The sequence below is a fragment of the Neovison vison genome, chromosome 7 (assembly GCF_020171115.1).
Source record: "Neovison vison isolate M4711 chromosome 7, ASM_NN_V1, whole genome shotgun sequence".
Taxonomy (NCBI): domain Eukaryota; kingdom Metazoa; phylum Chordata; class Mammalia; order Carnivora; family Mustelidae; genus Neogale; species Neogale vison.
The window spans coordinates 203,461,325-203,481,399 of NC_058097.1; the positions used below are offsets into that span (position 1 = coordinate 203,461,325).

Here is a 20,075-nt window from a genome sequence, read left to right on the forward strand (position 1 = left end):
GGGCACTGGGCTGCAGGCGGGCACTGGCTGGGGTTCTGGGGGCCCCTTTAAGGTCCTCATTTCTGGAGAGCAGGCACTGTCACCTGTGACCTCCAAGCTTCGCAGAGGAGGTGTTTAGGAAATGCCTGGGGCCTCCTTCCTTGCTGGCTGGAAGAATGTCAGGATCTTTGTATATGGGGTGCGTGTGGGGGGGTGTTCCTGGCACAGAGCCAATGTCACAGACAAACAGGCCTGTCCTGGAAGGAAGTGCTGGGAACCCAGGGGCTATTTGGGGGCTGGGGCTGGGGCTGGGTTCAGGTCCTTCCTCTTTCTCTGTCCCTAGCTGGAGCCTGGAGGAAGAGGGCCCTGCGGAGGAGAGGTCCTGGCCGGGGCAGACCCTGAGCTCGAGATTTGCGTGTCCAGGTCAGTGCTGGGTGGGGGCATGCAGTGGGGCCTCGCTGCGTTTGGCCCACTCCTGTCTGAAAAGTGGTGCGCCCTCGGAACGGACAGGAGGATTCAGGCTGCGCCTCAGATGGGGCCAGGTGGCTGCAGGGAACACACATGACCTTTGGGGAGCAGAGACAGAGCCAGAGGGCCTGGGACTGACAGAAGTTGGGAGGTTGTCAGTCTTTAGATGAAGGAGCTGGCCTTGCTCCCTGTCCAGGCCCAGGATGAGCCCAGGAAAGGAGGAAGGTGTCCAAGTGGGTTCCTCTTCTGCTCAGCTCAGAGAGGGCCAGGGCCCGCAGGTGGCCTGGGAGTGCCCATTGCCCCAAAGAAGGCCGGCGGGGCCCTGGGCAGCTCCTCTCTGAGCCTCAGCAGATGGCAGTAAATGGAGGGGCAGGCGATGGTTTCCTCTCTTCCTTCTGGAAGCCACAGTAGGTGAATGGGTGGGGTGGCCTGCAGCTTTCTGGGGCTCTGCCTGTCCAGGGAGCCATGTTTGGGCCATAATTCTTTTATGATCCTGTCACTTCTCCTGCGAACGAGCACTTAGAACCTGGAGTTTTCCAACGGGGGGGGCCAGGGTTAGGGAGGTACTGTGGTTTTCCAAGGCCACTAGCTCTGTCCTAGGTTCTTCCCAGTCCCAGGGCTAAATTCCTTCCCCTAGCTCTCCTCCAGGGCGCTGAGACTCCTGCTCCGAGGGGCACAACGTGGAGGGGCAGGGGCGACTTGGGGAGGGCTGCGGTCAGAGTCCCCGGTGGTGTGTGGAAGGGAACCCCTCACGGGGTCTCCAGCTCCCCAGCCAGTGGCCCCCGTGTCATGGGGGGCCAGGTCCAAGTACGGCTGCCCGCTGGGTGATCGCGGCTCCCGGGGTCCGCGCTCCCAGCTGTGGAGCAGCACCCGGAGCTGGGCGGGTCGCGTCCGCCCCCGCGGCGGGTGCGGGAGTCTGGCAGGTGCGGGCGCAGCTGGAAGGCCGGTCCGCGCGCGCCCTCTGCCGCCCGGCCGCGCCCGACTAGCCTCGGGGAGGGTGCCCAGGGGTGCTTTCCTTACCACATTCTCTCCGCGCCAAAAGACGAGTGGGGTCCGCTTTTTCATGCTCACCGAAGGCTCCCGCTAAGCGCGTATCCATGGCCTTGCTCTTCTCATGACCTGACTTTTTATTTTTTAAGTCGTCATTGTTAACAATAAAATGCCCATCGCCGTTGTCCAAGGAGGTGGGCTTGGACAACTGTGTGCCCCCTTGTTACCACCACCCTCGTGAGGGCTACAACGGCCCCCTCACCCCGGGAAGTTCCCTAACCCCCTCCCAGCCGGCTAGCAGTCAGCGCTGCCTGTCCCCGCTTCGAACTTCCAACTCTGCAGACAGGGTCGCCCGTTTCTTCAGCTGCAGGATGTGCTTTTCGGGTTGATCTAGGGACCTGCTTTGCCACCACCAGGTGACACGTGTCCGTGTGGTGTTGCATTTTAGGCATGTCCATTGGTATTTGAAGGAATTTTCTGGAGTTATATGGCAGATTATCTCCATATTTTGGCTATTAAACGACCAGCACAATGGGCAGCACCTTCTCTGTTTCTCATAACATGTTAAAGATGATTTTCTTTCCTGGGTTTTAATCATGATCTAGAAAAAAGCCCAAACGCCCTGAGAAACACGGAGGATGATGTAACAAACATCTAGCTCCTGGACCCGAGCATGTCAGCAGTTTTCCGGTTTTGATTCAGGTTAGAAAAACAACAGTCCGCATCCTGGGGGCTCCCCAGGTCTGTCCTGGCCCGTCCGGAGCCCACGTTCAGGGTGCCGGCTGTGTTCTGGCCTCTGTCTGTATCAGTGAACGGTCTCACACACAGCCCACGATCGGATCTTGTGTGATTTTCAATATTCGTGGATAAGTGTCACAGCACAACATCAGTCCTTCGATTCACTTTTTCCGCCCACGTTCCGGCCTCTTTATCCCGGTTGATGCGGGCGAGCCTACGCCATCCACGTGAGCTGCCGGCCGGGTGGGCGCTGAATGAGCAGACCCTCACTTAGCCCTTCCTCTACCGATGGACACGTAGCTTGCTTGCAAGTTTTTCGACACGCAGCAGTGTTGCTACGAACATTCTGGTCAGCGTCCCCGGCACGGTGTAAGTCACGGTCGTTCCCAGCAGCTTGTGTCCGCACCCCCCGTGACTGTGTTAGGAACCTGGACTCCCGGCCCCACCCAAGCCTGCTAAGCCAGACTCTGTGTTTTAACAAATTCAGAGGATCTGTATGCGCATTCAGTTTCTGGTTTTTCCTTTTTTGCGTCATTTTATTTAATTTTTCAAATTACTGTGTAGTAACCTTGAGTCATTGACTTTTTTATTGTGATCAGATACGCATAATAGAAAAGTTGCCTTTTAGCCATTTTTAACTGGACGGCGCAGGGGCGAGCTGCCCTCACACCCGGTGGAAGCATCGCCGGCAACCCTTTCCAGACTTCGTCGTCTTGCCAAACTGAAACTCTGTCCCCGTTAAATGCTCAACCCCGTTGTCCCTGCCCCAGCCCCTGGCCCCCACCATTCTACTTTCTAAGTCTATGAATTCGACTCCTCCAGGATTCATGCGTGGAATCCTGCAGGATTGGTCCTTCGTGTCTGGTTTCTTTCACTGAGTGTCGCGTCCTCCAGGTTCGTCCGTGGCGTCGCAGGTGTCAGAAAAAAAATGAAATCTCCTTCCTCTTTAAGGCGGAGTAGTATTCCAGATTTTGCGCATCCATTTCTCTGTCCACGGACTCTTTTTTGGGTTGTGTCCACCTTTGTCTACTGTGAATAACGCCGCCGTGAAAATCTGTGTACCGGTATTTTTTTTAGAGATTGTGTTTATTTACTTGAGATAGAGCGAGAGCAAGTGAGAGAGAGGAGAGCAGGCGCGGGGGGCGGGGGCAGAGGGGCAGAGGGGCGGGAGGCAGGGAGAGGGAGAGGGAGAAGCAGACTCTCCACTGGGCAGGGAGCCAGACGCGGGGCTCGATCCCAGGACCCTGAGATCGTGACCCGAGCCGTAGGCAGAGGCTTAACAATTGAGCCCCCAGGCGCCCCAGTGTACCAGGATCTGTATGAGGCTCTGCTTTCTACTCTTTGGGGGATATACCCAGATGTGGAATGACCAGATCCTGCGATGTACATGTATAACATCTCAGAAACCATCCGACCGTCTCCCACAGCAGCTGCTCTGTTTTAAATTTCCACCAACAAGGCCCAAGGGTTCCAGTTTCTCACCATGTCAGCCAACTTGACTCTTGGGTTTTGACACCTACGTAGATTCAAGCCCATCCTCATAATCAGGGTACAGGACTGCTCTGTCACCCGAAGACTATCCCTCATGCTATTTCTTTATGGGGACACCCTCCTCCCCCTCCTGCCCCTTGGCAGCCCCTGGTCTGTCCCCATCGATATTGTTCCGTCCTTCTGAGAAGCATCAGAGGGACGGAGTCGCGCCGCATCTAAACTTCGGGCACCCCGAGGCTTCGGTCTCATCCAAGTTGTGGGGTGTGTCCGTCGCTCGGTCCTTTTTACTGCTGGGAAGTAAATGGTGGCGAATTTAGAAACAGAGCGTACCCAGGACATGCTGACAGGCACTGGGGGTATTTTCAGTTTTTGGAGATTATGAATAAAGCTGTTACAAACATCCCTGTGCAGGTTTTGTGCTGATAGAAGTTTTCATGTCTCCAGAGTAAGCACGCAGGCGTGTGGCCGCTGGGTCCCACGGCAGGTGCAGCTTTGACTCACAAGCAACTGCCGTTCGTAGATCAATCTTTGAGAGATTCTGTCCCAGGGCTTTGGGGCCGGATCTCCCTGAGGTGTGTGCCCAGAAGTGCGGTCATCGGCTTACAGGCTACGCTTGCCTTTAGCTTTCCGGACGCTGCTGAACTGCCCTCACAGCGGGAATACAGTAATCGCCTGCCAGGGGGCTGTGAAAGCTCCGTTTGTTAATGACCTCGTCAGCATTTGGCGTTGTGACCGCAGCTGCATCGAACTGATAGCTTAATTTGGAGAACACCATTGGCTCCTCTCATCCACACACAGGTTTGGCTTTTAAATGTCCTGTGACATACACTCCTACTTGCCTTGTGATTTCTGTTGCTGTCGGTGAAATCCTCATTCCCGATGCGTTGTCACTTGCTCGGTGGGTCTGATCCAGCCTTCCTGAATTCCCTCATTTCGTTCCAGCAGATTACCTGTCAACTCACGTGGACTTTCCAAGTTGGCCGTCACACATCGGTGGGCCCCACACTTGTTTCTTTCCGAGGCCGACGTCACCCTTTTCTTTTCCTTGTCACGTTGCATTGGCTCGTGTCCCTCCATCATAATGTCAGATGTCCCTGGTGACGGTGGAAGTCTCAGCCTGAGCTGCCTGCAAAGCAGCCAGAGGCAAAGCTTAGTGCCGCTGTGGCTGTTGAAGGATTGACACAAAGGAGGCCAGAGTGCGGTGGGGGTTGTCTACTGCGGGTTGCTTGTCTACGCAGGCCATCCCCCGCGAGGCCTCGCGGAGACACCGCATCTCAGGGCAGTCTTCATGGAGGAAGAAGGGAGAACACTTTATCCTCCTGTTTTCTCTTCTCGTAGACGAGAGCTCACTTCACGGGGAACTGACTTCCCTGAACTTGCACTGTGTGTTAAATCAGCTCTTTTAGGAGGCCACGGGAGGGCCCGGAGCTTTGTGGGTCCAGGAAAGCTGGAGCAGCGTGTACAGTCTCCTGGGGCTCCCGTTGCTGAAGGTCAGGCCTTGGGCTGGCCCTGTCTGGAAGCGAGGCGAGGGACCGGGGCTGGTGAGGGGCCAGCGGACATTGGGGGGAGGGTTGTTAACAAGCGGGGTCCTGTAACCATTCTGTTAACCAACTTTAAGGAGAATATTCTAGTTTTCCAATCTGAATGAGCCGTTCTCCGGCCCTGGCCACAAAGCTGTCCTCGGGAGGCTCCCTCCACCACCACTGGCCCCTGGCCATCATATTTGACACGGAGCTCCGCAGCGCCTGGCCCACCGTACACTTGCCCAGCCACGAGACCTTCATCTCCCCGCGGCAGAGAGACCTCAGCCCCACGCCCATCCCCTTCCCCTGCAGACCATCGAATGAGGACACAGGGCTATGAGTCTGGGAGTAGGGGTGCCCACAGAGGGATCTGTTCTCGGGCAAACACTGGCTCTCAGTTCCTCGGGCAGAGGGCGCCTGACCTCCGTGAGGCTCTTGCTTTGAGGCAGCCCTTTTGGTTTGAAAGGTGCCTGATGCCCCCTTGGGGCCTCCCATGGCTCTGCACGTGGCCCACATTTCTGGGTGCCTCATGTATTTGCTCTCTGGGGACCTGCTCTTTGAATCACCGCCTCTACCGTGGGGTAGGGTATGGCTAGGTCCCTTGGGGGTGCATTCGTGCTCCTGTCCACAGTTTGCGTAACACTAAGGAGACTGCGTGGTTTGGGGCAGGGGACACCTATCTTTATCCAGGACATTTTGGGCCCTAAATCTTCACAACCTCCCAGGGCTCAGGGCCTCTGGGGCTGACAAGGTGGAATGCTCCTTAACGGCTCATTGGTCGTTGTCAGGTGAACAGCTTGCCCTCGGGATGCCCGTCTGTGGCCGACATGGCCCGTCGCGAGCAGCCTCAGCGCTCAGGCTTGGGACGGCTCCCCCCGTGGCGTCTGTGGGATTTTATCAGTCTTGAGCCTGTCTCTCTGGGTTGGCCCTACTGTGAGCAATAAGCAGAAATGCGAATCGCAAGTCTGCAGAGTGGATTGTGGGTGATGCCTGCTTGTGGCCAACACCTGGGAGGGCATGACCCTTGCCAGTCCCTGGGCATGCAGACCATCTCTGTTCACTGGCCTGTGACCCGGAGGGCTGGCTGGCTCCTCTCTCCTGCTCTCTGTAGGTCTGTGCCTCAGGACTTCGTGGGGGTCATTGCCCTCAGGGATGGTTGTGGCTGTCAGGAAAGGGTGCAGCTATGCTCTCTCCTTGGAGACGGGGAGCTCTGGCGGGTCCTGTGCTGTAGGAGAGCCAGCGACACTCATGGCCCTACTTGGGTGTCCCTCAGCCTCTGACCATGGACTCTGCTCATGTTTATTAGCAGCTGGTTAAGTATCCATTTCTTCCACCTCTTCTTTGTTCCTTTCTTGCTTCTTTTTTGCTTTCTTTTGGACTTTATTCATTCAATTTCTCTATTAGCCGTCCGTTGAGTTCTATATTCCTGTACTAGTCTTTAGTGGTTATCCTAGAGATGACATTTCGTGCCCTTGACTTATGTTTTTTAAAGATTTTATTTATTTATTTGACAGACGGAGATCACAAGTAGGCAGAGAGGCAGGCGGGTGGGGGGAGCAGGCTCCCTGCTGAGCAGAGAGCCTGATGTGGGGCTCGATCCAAGGACCTTGGGATCATGCCCTGAGCCGAAGGCAGAGGCTTTAACCCACTGAGCCACCCAGGTGCCCCCGTGTCCTTGACTTATTATAATAAACTACCAATTCGTAGTCTTATGGCTTCTGAACAAGGCAAGAACCGTGTATCTGTTTAATTCCATTTATCCCCTATATTTTACTTCCAAAAATGTTAAATATCTTACAGGACATTAATATGGTGTTTTAAGCAGGTAATTTTCTTTTGTACTTACCCACATATTTGCAGTTTCCAACGCTCTCTGCTCATTCCTGAAGTCCCATGCTTCACTAGGGGGTTCTTTTCCTCCAGCCTGAAGAAATTTCTCTCTTATTTCCTGTGGTATAGATCTTTTGGTGATAACGTCTCTCATCTGAAAACAACTCTATTTCAGTTGCATTTTGAAGATTATTTTCGTTAGATGTCAAATTCTAGGTTGGCGAGTATTTTTTTCTTTCTGCCATTCCATGTCTTCTGGCTCCTATCACTTCTATTTAAAAATCAGCCATGGGCGCCTGCGTGGCTCAGTGGGTTAAGCCGCTGCCTTCAGCTCAGGTCATGATCTCAGGGTCCTGGGATCGAGTCCCACATCGGGCTCTCTGCTCAGCAGGGATCCTGCTTCCCTTCCACTCTCTCTGCCTGCCTCTCTGCCTACTTGTGATCTCTCTCTGTCAAATAAATAAAAAAAAATCTTTAAAAATCAGCCATCACACTTATGGTTGTTCCTCCAAAGATAACCTGTTCTTTTTCTCCTGTTGCTCTAATAGTTTTCTCTTGATCTTTGGTGCTTGGAAGATTTCCCATGGTATGCCTCCATGTGGTTTTCTATTTATTCATTCTGCCGTGAGTTTGCCAAACTTCTTAGATCTGTAGATTCATGGTTTCAACAATTCTGGGAAAATATTATATCATGTTCTCTCTGTTATTTCTTGCTCTCTTTCTGGGAGTCCAAAGAAGGTTTTAAGCGGTTCCCTATGTCTCATGTTTTGTACTCTTTTTATTCTCTGTGTTTATTCTCTCTTTGCTTCAATCAGGATATTTCCCATTGGTGTATATTTGTGTTCTCTAAACATGTTTTCTGTTGTCCAACCCATCCAATGAGTCATTAGTTTTAGGTAGTTCAGATACTGCATTTTTCAGTATAAGGATGTTCTTCCATTTAACGTTTTAAAATATATTCTAATTCTTTGCTGAAAAAGATAATCTTTTCATCCATTTTGCTTACCTTTTCCTTTATTTCGTTTGACATATTTATCATAGCTATTTTAAATTTATGTTTGCTTACTCCAGTATATGGTTTATCTGTGGGCCTGCTTCTGTTGTTCATTTTCCTCTCCATTATCGGTCACATTTTCCTGCCACTTCCTCTATCCAGAACTTTTTGAGTGTGTGCCGGATATTTGTATAAGAGGGCTAGGGAGGATCTAGTTGATACCGTCTAATGGGGCACTTGGCCTTTCCTCTCTTATCCTGGTAAGGCAAGAAGCCGAACACTCCAATCCAGTAGAGACTGGGCTGGGTTTGGGCTCACTGTGCTTGTGAGCCTGCTAGGTGTGGCTCTTCCGGTGTCTGGTTAAGAGCCTGCGTCCTCTCTATCTCCTCAGGGCTGCAAGGCTGTGGGGACCTCTGTTCTTTTCCTCAAATATTTTCAACTTAGCTCTTTAATTTTCTGCTCAGTCAGCTTCAATATTTGGAAATTGTCTTATGGGACATGTGTCTTGTGTCTGAGGCAGAAACGTTTTTCTCTAGAAGGACATTGTGTGCTAAGTACAGTGAGGTTCAGGACATTTCACTTCACCTGTAGAAGCCTCAGGTAAAGTTTTGTGGCTCTCATAGCCCTGGATTTAGCAAATGTCCCAATTTTCTACACCAGCCCTGGTGGCGATGGCAAGTTCTGTGGGTTTTCTTTCTCCCTGTAGAGCCCCTCCTTCTGGATCACATCTGAAGATCAGCCCACGCCCGGAAGTGGCTAATTCCCCAATGGTAGAACATGTGGTGGTTGATCCTCAGTTCATCTCAGAGAGCTTTCCCTTGTGAGACTTATTTTATTCTGGTCCTCCCTGATTCTACAGTACCCTAATATTATATATGTGTTCCACTTTTTACAAATTGTGATAAAATACACACAACATACAATTTGCTAGCGTCTTTTACTCTATGGGTTTTGAAACTAGTTTGGCCTTTCCTAGTTGCTGCAATGGGATTGTCAACCTTCCATAAATACTACATTCCCTCTGGAAGTGGAAACCTTTTATGCATCATCATAAACCTTCATAGTTGAGGGGTTAGGAGGGTGGACTTGGAAACAAACTATTTGGTTTTCAGTCCTGGCTCTGTAGCTCTCTACATTTGAAGTATGGACAAGGTGTTACTATCTTGTGGTTGCCTCATGGGGGAAGGATCAAGTCTCTGCCCCAAAGTGGTGCAGATATGAGACCCATGACACTACGCACACACCAAGAGGGTAGGAAAAGGTTTATTACTTACATAGACTCTGGGTGAGCAGGGCAGACACCGAAGCTGGTTTGGAATGACGAGTGAAGAGAGGAATGTGCTTTTGTTTTTCTCATGTTAGGGGTGGGTGTAGGCTTAGGGCTCCCGTACAGGCTAGAGATTGAATGGTTTGAACATCCCTGCCAGTGGCAGTGGCTTTCTCGTTGGCTGCCTGGCCACAGGGAGCCCCCGAAAACTGTCAGTGGTCCAACGTCAATGATGGTGCTGGGCTCCTTACTGCACGTAGTCTCTTTGTGCTTCATTTTACATCTGTAGGCCGGGGCTGCTGCAAGCATTTGGTGTGTAGCACACTGCCAGATCCACACGGGAGACAGTTGGAGGTGATTTCATTTTGGTAAGATTGCTTTAGGAAAGACAACAGGGCCATGCCTACCTCCTCAGCATGGAGCCCGGGGAGGCCGGCTGTCCATCAGGATGGAGTCCATCTCAGATGGCTGCTTTACCAGGCCTGAACTATGAGGAAGGCGCTTTGTCAGCAACCTATTTTACAGGTGTGGAATAGGTTCTGGGAAGAATGATTGATGCAAGGCTTCTCAGCTAGTCCGCTGTAGGAAACACCCCGCGTGTTTGCAGATGGGGAGCAGAGCAACATTTGCCAAGGGCACTCAGAGCCTCGGACAGGGGCCTGTGAGCAGGTCCAGGAACTGAGCATTGGCAGACACATTATTCCAGTTCACGTCCCTCCCACCAGAGAGATGGAAACATACACACATTGACACAGTGGTGGGGTTCGGGGACAATGGCTTTATTAGATGCTTCAAAGACAGATGGCTGAGAAATTGGAGCCTGCAGACCGAGCAGAGCTGAGGAAGCCTCGGCTGCCCCTGCTTGGACGTTCTTGCTGTAGAAGGTGCTGGGCAGGCAGGGCTTGGGGTGCGCCACTTCTGCAGGTGCCTGGGGAAGGGCTCCAGGTTCTGGGAAAGGGGAAGTCTTGGAAGTCATTCTTGGATACAAGTGTCCACTGTATTTCCTTGGAGGAAATCAAAGAGAAATGCTCACAGTGGGCAAGGGAGGAGGGTGGATGAGAGAGTACTGGGTTGGAGGAGAGTCTGGATCAGGGGTTCAGGGAAAAGGCAGATATGGCTGTGCTGGAATCCATGACTCTGACCCGGGATGGCCCTGCCTTTGGTAAGAGTCCCTGTGAAAATGGAAAATCAGATCTTGCACTGGCAGCAAACAGGGACACAGCAGCTGGACTGGGAGCAGCAGGGTTTGCAGCAGCTGGACTGGGAGCAGCAGGGTTTGCAACAGCTGGACTGGGAGCAGCAGGGTTTGCAGCAGCTGGACTGGGAACAGCAGGGTTTGCAGCAGCTGGACTGGGAGCAGCAGGGGACACAGCAGCTGGACTGGGAGCAGCAGGGTTTACAGCAGCTGGACTGGGAGCAGCCACAGGAGCCACAGGAGCCACAGCCCCCCTTGGAGCCCCCACATGAGCCACAGCTGGAGCAGGAACAGGCTGGCACACAGCAGCACACGGGCTTGCAGCAGCAGACGGGGACACAGCAGCCAGAGCCACAGCCCCCACAGCTGGAACCACAGCCTCCCTTGGAGGCCCCACAGGAGCCACAGCCCCCCTTGCAGCCCCCACAGGAGCCACAGCCCCCCTTGGAGCCCCCACAGGAGCCACAGCCCCCCTTGCAGCCCCCACAGGAGCCACAGCCCCCCTTGCAGCCCCCACAGGAGCCACAGCCCCCCTTGGAGCCCCCACAGGAGCCACAGCCCCCCTTGCAGCCCCCACAGGAGCCACAGCCACCCTTGCAGCCCCCACAGGAGCCACAGCCCCCCTTGCAGCCCCCACAGGAGCCACAGCTGGAGCAGGAACAGGCTGGCACACAGCAGCACACGGGCTTGCAGCAGCAGACGGGCACACAGCAGCCGGAGCCACAGCCCCCACAGCCAGAGCCACAGCCCCCACAGCCGGAGCCACAGCCCCCACAGCCGGAGCCACAGCCCCCGGAACAGCCACAGCAGCTCATGGTTTTGGTGGGTTGAGGGTGGATCAGGTCAGAGGAGCAGGTGCGGAGGACAGTGCTCAGGTGTGGGGCCTCCTGGGCCGGGAGCCCTTTATACACCTGCCCCAGTGTGAGGTGTGATGCTGGCCACATGGTCACTTCCTGGTTCTTGTTTGTGCTATGTTTAGGATCTCCCTTCCTGTTTTCCTCTAGACATCAGCCTCTGGTGTAAAGTCTATGTGCCATTAGCTGTTATTGGCTACTCGTTGGGACCTAGCCCCTCACAGAATCCATGTCTAGACTTGAGGGACTTCCCCGTCCCTTGCAAGGGTTCAGCTCATTCCCTTTAACTGCAGAGTCTCACTTGATCAACAATGGTTTATTTTAGCTGTACAAGGGGTATACGCAATAATACATCAAAAAACATGTAAAAATGCCCGAGTTATGAAAATATTAGGAAAATAGGTGAATCCCTCTCCATGCCTCTTCCCGTATTGTTTCCCTCCCACCCTAGACGAGTTCCTGAATTTGAAAGTATTAGTTCCATGTGGTCTTTATGTGCTTAATAAACATATTACGTGTGTTCTTTAAACATTATTTTGCAGGCTTTAAACTTAGTATAGTAAGTGGTAACGCACTACTTTTCTCCTGAAAACTGCTTTTGCAAAATGCAGTGGTTGTAGTAAAGAGATTTCTCTAGGTGGTTTGTATGGCTCTAGTTAACCTATTTTCTTCCTGAAGCTACAACCATTGAATCATCTCTTTACCCATTGTTGGACATTTTATTTCCTTTCTTTTGCAATTTGACAGCTTATGCAACTTTCTTGCCTAAAAGCCCTCTTGCACTTTGGAGTGGAGGGGCTTGCGCTGGGCTGCTCTTCACCCTGAGCATGGGTGGGAGTCCCTGTTCCCCACCCACACTCACCATTGTCCACTTCAGTGCATGCCAGAGGAAACAGTGTGCTATTGTGAATTAATCTCATATTCTTATTCACCACAAGTAATGAGAAAATCTAGTGGGAAATAAGTTATTTAAAGTGTGAACAAAATGTTACATATCTAAGAACTAATTGATAAAGAATGCCTGAGACTTCTGTGGGGAAAATGTAAAATTTTTTTTCTTCTTCTTTTTCTTTTTTTTAAATATTTTATTTATTTATTTGACAGAGTGATCATAAGTAGGCAGAGAGGCAGGCAGAGAGAGAGGAGGAAGCAGGCTCCCTGCTGAGCAGAGAGCCCAATGCGGGGCTTGATCCCAGGACCCTGAGATCATGTCCTGAGCTGAAGGCAGAGGCTTTAACCCACTGAGCCACCCAGGTGCCCCTAAAAATCTTTTTCTTTCTTCCTTCCTTCCCACCCCTCTTTCTATCTCTTTCTTTCTTTCTTTCTCTCTCTCTCTCTCTCTCTCTTTTTCTTTCTTCTGAGCCAAAAAGAATTGGATAAATGGAAAAGTATACCATGTTCATGGATAGACAGGCAGCATTATAAAACATTAATTTCTCCCGTGTTAGTCCATGTGTTCCGTGCGATTTTTGTTGGAATTCCACAGGATTTAATTTTGGAATTTCTCCCACAGATCTAAAATTTATGTGCAAAGTTCATGAATAACTGTGAGGCAATTGTGAATAATAAGCAAAATATCTGCCAGATATTATTAAATATAAAATAAATATAGAATAAATTCTTATCTAATAAAAGCTTGCTGCTAACATAGGAACAGATAAATAGATGAAGATACAGAACAAGAACCCATAAAAGGCCCATGTATTTGGGAACTCTACTTTTGAATGAGGAAATTGAATGGGGAAGGTGGTTCACTCTATACACATAGTTAAAATTAGGGGCACCTGGTTGGCTCAGTGGGTTAAAGCCTCTGCCTTTGGCTCAGGCCATGATCCCAGAGTTCTGCTCAGCGGGAAGCCTGTTTCCTCCACTCTCTCTCTCTCTGCTTGCCTCTCTGCCTACTTGTGATCTCTGTCTGTCAAATAAATAAATAAAATCTTAAAAAAAAAGAAAATTAAAATTAGATGGTAATGCCACACCCCCCAAAATACAGATGGATTTAAGGTCTTAAAGTATGTGTAAAAGCGAAGGAGAAAATACAAAGTGTAGGAGATAGTATCTGTTGGAGGTTATGGTTATTATGCTCAGGGTAGGAAAGGAATTCTTAAATATGATCCCAGAGCACAAGTAATAGTTAGGAAAATGGTGGATTTAACTGCATCAGAATTATATACATTTGTGTTCAGTGGCAGTCACTGTGGAACAACATAAAAAGATGGTTGGACTTTCAGGGGAAGACACTTGATGCTTATAATCACTAAGGGGTTAATGTCTAGACTGTACTAGGAACTACAAACCACCAGGGAATGGACAGAGACTGGGAAGTGAGCGTTCACACGTGGCCAATAAGAACACAAAGAGACGGTCACCCTGATTTTCATCAGAGGAAAGCAAGTTTGTTGTCATTATTATTTTGGGTTTTACTTATTTATTTGACACAGAGAGAGAGAGAGAGAGCCAGAGAACCGGAGCCAGAGAGCACAAGTGGGGGGAATGGCAGAGGGAGAGGGAGAAGCGGATGCCCTGCTGAGCAGGGAGACCAACACAAACTCCATCCTAGGACTGCGGGCTCATGACCTGAGCTGAAAGCAGACACTTAACTGATGGAGCCAGCCAGGTGCCCCCAGAGGAAACCAAATTAAAACAAAATACCACTGTGTTTTTGAAGAGAGGGAGAACTCTGTCAGCATTTTTGATATGGGGTATTATCTCTTCCTTATGACAAGTAGATTGTCCCCCTGTATGTACCCCAGAAGAATGCTCATACAGCCTGGTGGGATTTAGTGAGTGGAGTACATGCGTACCTTTGACATGCAGATTCTATCCAGAGAAACACTCATACAGATGCTAAGGAAGAAGGATATTAATTACGGTGTATTGTCTCAGCAAAGAGCTCCCAAAAGAGCACTGAACTCCCACAACATGGTCTATGTATACAATGGAATACCATTTAGTGGCCAGAAATAATTTATTGTATTTTTATGTAGTAAAACAAATCAATCTCAGATTTGCTTAAAAAAATACTGAGAAATAGAACAGGCTTTAAACCCCCCATGAATAAAAATAAACACACATTCTGGGAAAATATGACTTGTCATGACTGTATGCCCACATGTGGAAACACATTTATAGAAGGTGATAGAGAAGGGTGTGGGGACAGGTGTCTGTGGAGGGTGGTGGGGTTGGGCTGAGGATGAAGGAGAAAAGGTAAGTAATAAACAGGGAGGACCCATTAGCTGGTGACTGTGACTTATAAAATTCACCGTGCATGCTGAGGCTTCATGGCAAGGCTTTGTTCATTTTTGTGACTGCTCTACGTGCACTTAGAAGAGTGGAATTGTATAGTTGGTGGCACAACACTTGCCATGAATCCTATTGGGTCAGTTTGTTAACTTGGGGGCTCAGATCCCCCACATCTGCCCCATGTTTCTTGTCGCTTGTGTATAAAATACGGAGAAGGAACCTCAGAGTCTTCCGCTCTGATTATGGTTTTGTCCACTTCTTTCCATAGTTTGTCCCATTCTGCTTTGCTTCCTTTTTTTTAGGCTGTTTCGTTCTGTACACACAAATTTTAAGTGGTGAGAACTCTTAGTTTATGGAAGTGATACTCGTTTTCTCCAGTAACTCTTTGGGGCTTTTGTTTCTGTTTGGCCTGCTATTGACAGAGCTTTGTTTGCATGCATATCTTTCCCCATTTTTAAATTTTTAAACTTTCTCTATACTTTGGTTAAAAGTGGCTTTTGAATTGGTATGAAATTAGATTAAAAGCAAATCTAGTCCAGCAATCTTTGTATTTAAGGTAGCATATTTTTGTCCATTTCTACTTAGTGTAATTTCTGACACATTTGGTTTTAAACCTGCCTCTTATTTTGTATTTAATATAGATTCAGCCTGCCAGTCTTTCTCTCCTCTCCTTCCTCATGCCTTTTCAGGTTGATTTCATCGTGTGACTGTCCCACACAGATTCCTTTCTCCCCAAGGACCACGCTTAACACTTGGGATCTTCTTTGCCTGTGTTCAATAGTCATCACTTTCTCTCGAATCCTTTTTATCTCATTCATTTTGACCTTAAAATGTGTTTTTTTTTTTTTGTTTGTTTGCTGTGTTTCCTTCATTTTAGTCTTGATTTCTGGAGTGATTTTCCTTCTATCTCTCATTTTCCCATGAGGGGTTTCCCCTCATCCAAACTTTGTGTTCTGTCTTATGTTGTTCCTTTGTCTTGTTTATGTTCCTCTGATTGTTTATTAGCTTGTTTTGAAATGGCAGGCTACTTGTTGGTCTGTCGGGTAGTGTTTCTTTCTGTTGTCCATCTCTTGCCCTAAGGACTCACTAAAGGTCCCTAAAGCCACTCCACTTCACAGTGGGGAAAGCCCTCCATGTTCAGATGCTAAACTCCAGGCACACACCATGCTTTCTGACAAGGACCTGTGGTTCTTCTGAGGCTGTCCTGCCTTCAGCTCTCTCACATGTCCCTTTGCTTCCTTTTGCTTTCTCCTGCAGAGATGCTGATACCACAGGGAACTTGTGGCTCTTGAGAATTTGTACCTTGGAGTTCACCTGATCTTGTTATAAATTTCAGCCACGGAATTTTGGTTTTCCTGTCTAGCTGCCTGGTCTGTTTTTATGTGGGGATGTAGGAATAGACAGATGAGCCCCCAGGGCGTCCACCTTTCTAAAATTCCCCTACTAAGATTTTGACCCCAATTCCTTAAGCCATATTTTCTTTTGACGTCACAAAACAAACAATAACCCCTTTCCCTGGTGAGACGAGATGTCTGGCACAGCTTTCTGCCCTCTCCTTGCCTCCCAAATATGCTTGGAAAAAGTCTGATATTTTATTTCTGGATTAGTTTGTCTTTTTCTCTTACATCTTATCTCTTTTATCTCAAGGATCCTTTCTTCAGGGGCATGCTGGATTTCTTCAGCCCATCACCTGCAGCCATTTAGGTTTTTCTGGACTTTGTATTGGGATTCGCTGCTCACAGTGTCTCTGTGTTTTCACGCAGTGTTTATTTGGCTGAGGAACATCCTCATGTAACGTTTGTCCCCTCCTCCCTGGAAATGTTATAGTTTCTAAAACAGTGCCTGTGTTCCCTGTTCCGAGGATAGTCTCAACACGCATGTCAGTGTGAAACAACCTTGTGTTCCCCCATGTGCCAAGCTGATCTTGCCTCTCCTGGGGGAGATTGTTGTCTTATGGTGCTGTGAGCAGGGCCGTAGCTTTCTGGTAACTCCAGTTTGAAGTCTAGAGTCCTAATTTTGTATTTGAATCGAAGGTGGACTGTAGCTCACGTGGAAGGTGCATCCTGACGCTTATGTTTCCTCTCCCTGAACTTGGCCTGTTCTGGGGTCTTCCCAAGGACCAGCATTCTCTATAGGACCTGGGTGGTGAGGGGATAGGGAAGGTCATCCATCTCTTACTTACATGGATGCACACGCCTAGTCCCTGCTCAGATGGTTGTCAGCACCCGGCACCTGCTGCCCATCTCTACCTCCCATGGCCGACTCCCTCGCCCACTTTGCTGGGGCTGAGCCCTCTTATCCTTGGAGCGGAGAGGGTGAAGATGTTTGGTGTCCATTGGGAACATAGGAGTCAATGGACGGTTCTTTGTGAATGTGCCAACAGAGTTGGTGGATCCAAAAGCCCATTTACAAGGATGTTGCTAACTTGTCACCATATGGGGAAAAGTTTGAAAAGAAAAAAATTGCACCAAGTGTACAGTTGGCTTACAGAGACAAGATAAATTTTATTAAAGGGAAATACAATTGTTATTGTTTTAAACAAGTGGAGTTAGAGGTAACAGGAAAGAAGGAAGTTCTTGTAGGGAGAGGAGAGTTACAGGTGAGCAGAAAGTGGCCCAGTAGGATCCAGCATCCTTACAGCTAAGAAGCCAGATTAAAGCAGTCTCCATTGTCACTCAGAAACCTGGACCTGACTTTGCATCTCAGCCAGCTCCCACCCAAGTCGGAAGGGCTGATTGTAGCGTCAGCTGGCACCTGCTTCTAAGCAGAGGCATCTACAGAAAATATTTCTGAGTGATGAGGTTGAAGACAGATCTCAGAGGTAGAGATGAGTCAAGGAAGGAGGTATGTGTAGGAATGAAAAATAGGAGAAGGTTGTGGATACATCAGGAGAGGACACGTGAAAGGAGCTGATTTAGGGAAACCACAAGAATATAGGTTTCACCAGATATTGAGAAAGAAACCCAAGGTTTGGGTTCAGAGCTTTAGATCTTGCACTGACAACAGACGGGGACACAGCAGCTGGACTGGGAGCAGCAGGGCTTACAGCAGCTGGACTGGGAGCAGCAAACAGGGACACAGCAGCAGGACTGGCAGCAGGATGACCCACAGCCTGAAGAGCAGCAGCAAGGTTTGCAGCAGCTGGACTGGGAGCAGCAGGGTTTGCAGCAGCTGGACTGGGAGCAGCAGGGGACACAGCAGCTGGACTGGGAGCAGCAGGGTTTGCAGCAGCTGGACTGGGAGCAGCAGGGTTTGCAGCAGCTGGACTGGGAACAGCCACAGGAGCCACAGCCCCCCTTGCAGCCCCCACAGGAGCCACAGCCCCCCTTGGAGCCCCCACAGGAGCCACAACCCCCCTTGCAGCCCCCACAGGAGCCACAGCCCCCCTTGGAGCCCCCACAGGAGCCACAGCCCCCCTTGCAGCCCCCACAGGAGCCACAGCCCCCCTTGGAGCCCCCACAGGAGCCACAGCCCCCCTTGCAGCCCCCACAGGAGCCACAGCTGGAGCAGGAACAGGCTGGCACACAGCAGCACACGGGCTTGCAGCAGCAGACGGGCACACAGCAGCCGGAGCCACAGCCCCCACAGCCAGAGCCACAGCCCCCACAGCCGGAGCCGCAGCCCCCACAGCCGGAGCCACAGCCCCCACAGCCGGAGCCACAGCCCCCGGAACAGCCACAGCAGCCCATGGTTCTGGTGGGTTGAGGGTGGATCAGGTCAGAGGAGCAGGTGCAGAGGACAGTGCTCAGGTGTGGAGACTTCTGGGCCAGGACCCTTTATATACCTGTATAGTGGCTTCACAGGCCACAAGGTCACTTCCTTGTGACTGTTTATACTGTTTTCAAACTCTATTTTTCCTCTTTGTCAGTGCCTTCCTACTGGCTCAGGTGAGCATCCACTTTCTGTTTCCTAAATTTGTCTTCTTCCACTTTTGTTTTGAGCCCTATAATTAGAACCTCAGCTCCAGGATGTCTTTGTTTCCCCAGGAGCCCAGGCACTGGTCACCTGCACTCTCTGTTGGCCTCAAGTGACCTATGGCTCCTCCTGCCCAGGTGCCATTACCTGTGCTGTGCTGATCTCTTCCAATGGTCCTCTTTTCTTTATAGCCTTTACCTCTGATTCTGATACTAACAAGGGATCGTCCAAATCAGCAAGTTATGTGATGATTTCTGAAGTGATGCACCTTATTCCTCATGAGGCTAGCCTTTTACTTGAGTGAATAGTGGATTTGACACATCCGTGTGCTGTATCTGTGCCTGGCTTGTGCTCTCATCTCAGGTCTTCCTAGTCAGTGGGAAGGTGGCTCTTCGTCTATCTGCTGCTTTGACTGGAGTTCCTGGTATTGAACTACCCTTGTGTGCGTGGGGATGCAACCCAGCTTGGTCATAGTGTGTTTTTATTTTGATACATTGTTGTGTTCTGTTGATAACTTTTGCATCTACATCCAGGAGCAAAATTTAGAGGGCATTCTTGGGTGATGGCAGCTTGCCTATGTAGCATCTTTTCCCTGTTGCCAACCTTGATTCTCAGCCACGTGTCTTTCAAGGGCAGCAGACAGGGAGGTCACAGGTGAGGTGGTAGAGGAGGCTCAGCTTTCCTTGAACCGCTGAGCTTGATGAGAAGTTGGGAACAGTCAGAGACCCTGGCCTAGGCAAGGACTGACCACATTAAGCCATGGAGCACAGTGCAAGTTAGTGTCTGTCTGCCTCCTGAGGGTTCTCTGCCTCTGCTCCTGCACAGTTAAGAAAAAGATGAAATGAGTCCTCTACTTCTGGAAGGACATGGGAGCACTGGGGAACAGAGTGGATCCCACCTGTTGCCTCACTGGAGGTCTGAACTTCCACATCTTGTGGGAATGCAGCCATTACAGATGCTGTAGCAGGTGAAGTGGGCCCCACAGGGCAGCAGGACACAAGCATCACACAAGGGGGTGAGCAAGTTGGAGGGACATGGAGTCTGGGCACCAGATCTCAGTAAAATGCAGTTTCTGGTGGGATGAATGTCAGGTGAACAAGAGAGGAAGACTAGTCCAGACAAGTCAAGGATATGCCCATGAAGGTTAAAAATAAATAGACAATTTAGTTTTAGCAGTTTCAGGTTTACAGGAAAAAATGAGTGAAAAGTACAGGGGATTCCCATATACCCTCCTTTCCCACCACCCCCTGAATTTTCCATATTTCGTACATCTCATGTGGTACATTTGTTGCAACTTATGAACCAATATGGATTCACTAGTGTTAATTGAAGTCCATAGTTTAGGGTCACTCTTGTTGCATATTCCATGGATTTGAAAAATCATAATGACATATATTCTTTGTGATGGTACCATACAGAATAATAGTTTCACTGCCTTAAAATCCTCTATGCTCTGCCTGTTCATCTCTTTCCCTCCCTCCACCAACCCTTGGCAACCACTGATCTTGTTATCAGTTCCTTTGTTTTGCCTTTTCCAGAACATCATAGCATTTGGATCAGGTAGTATGTGGCCATTTCAGACTTTTCC

General features: G+C 49.9%; 1 pseudogene; it reads left to right on the forward strand.

Moving 5' to 3' along the window:
- The first annotated feature begins 14,522 nt into the window (after positions 1 to 14,522).
- Positions 14,523 to 18,463, forward strand: LOC122913708 (annotated as a pseudogene).
- Positions 18,464 to 20,075: the final 1,612 nt, after the last annotated feature.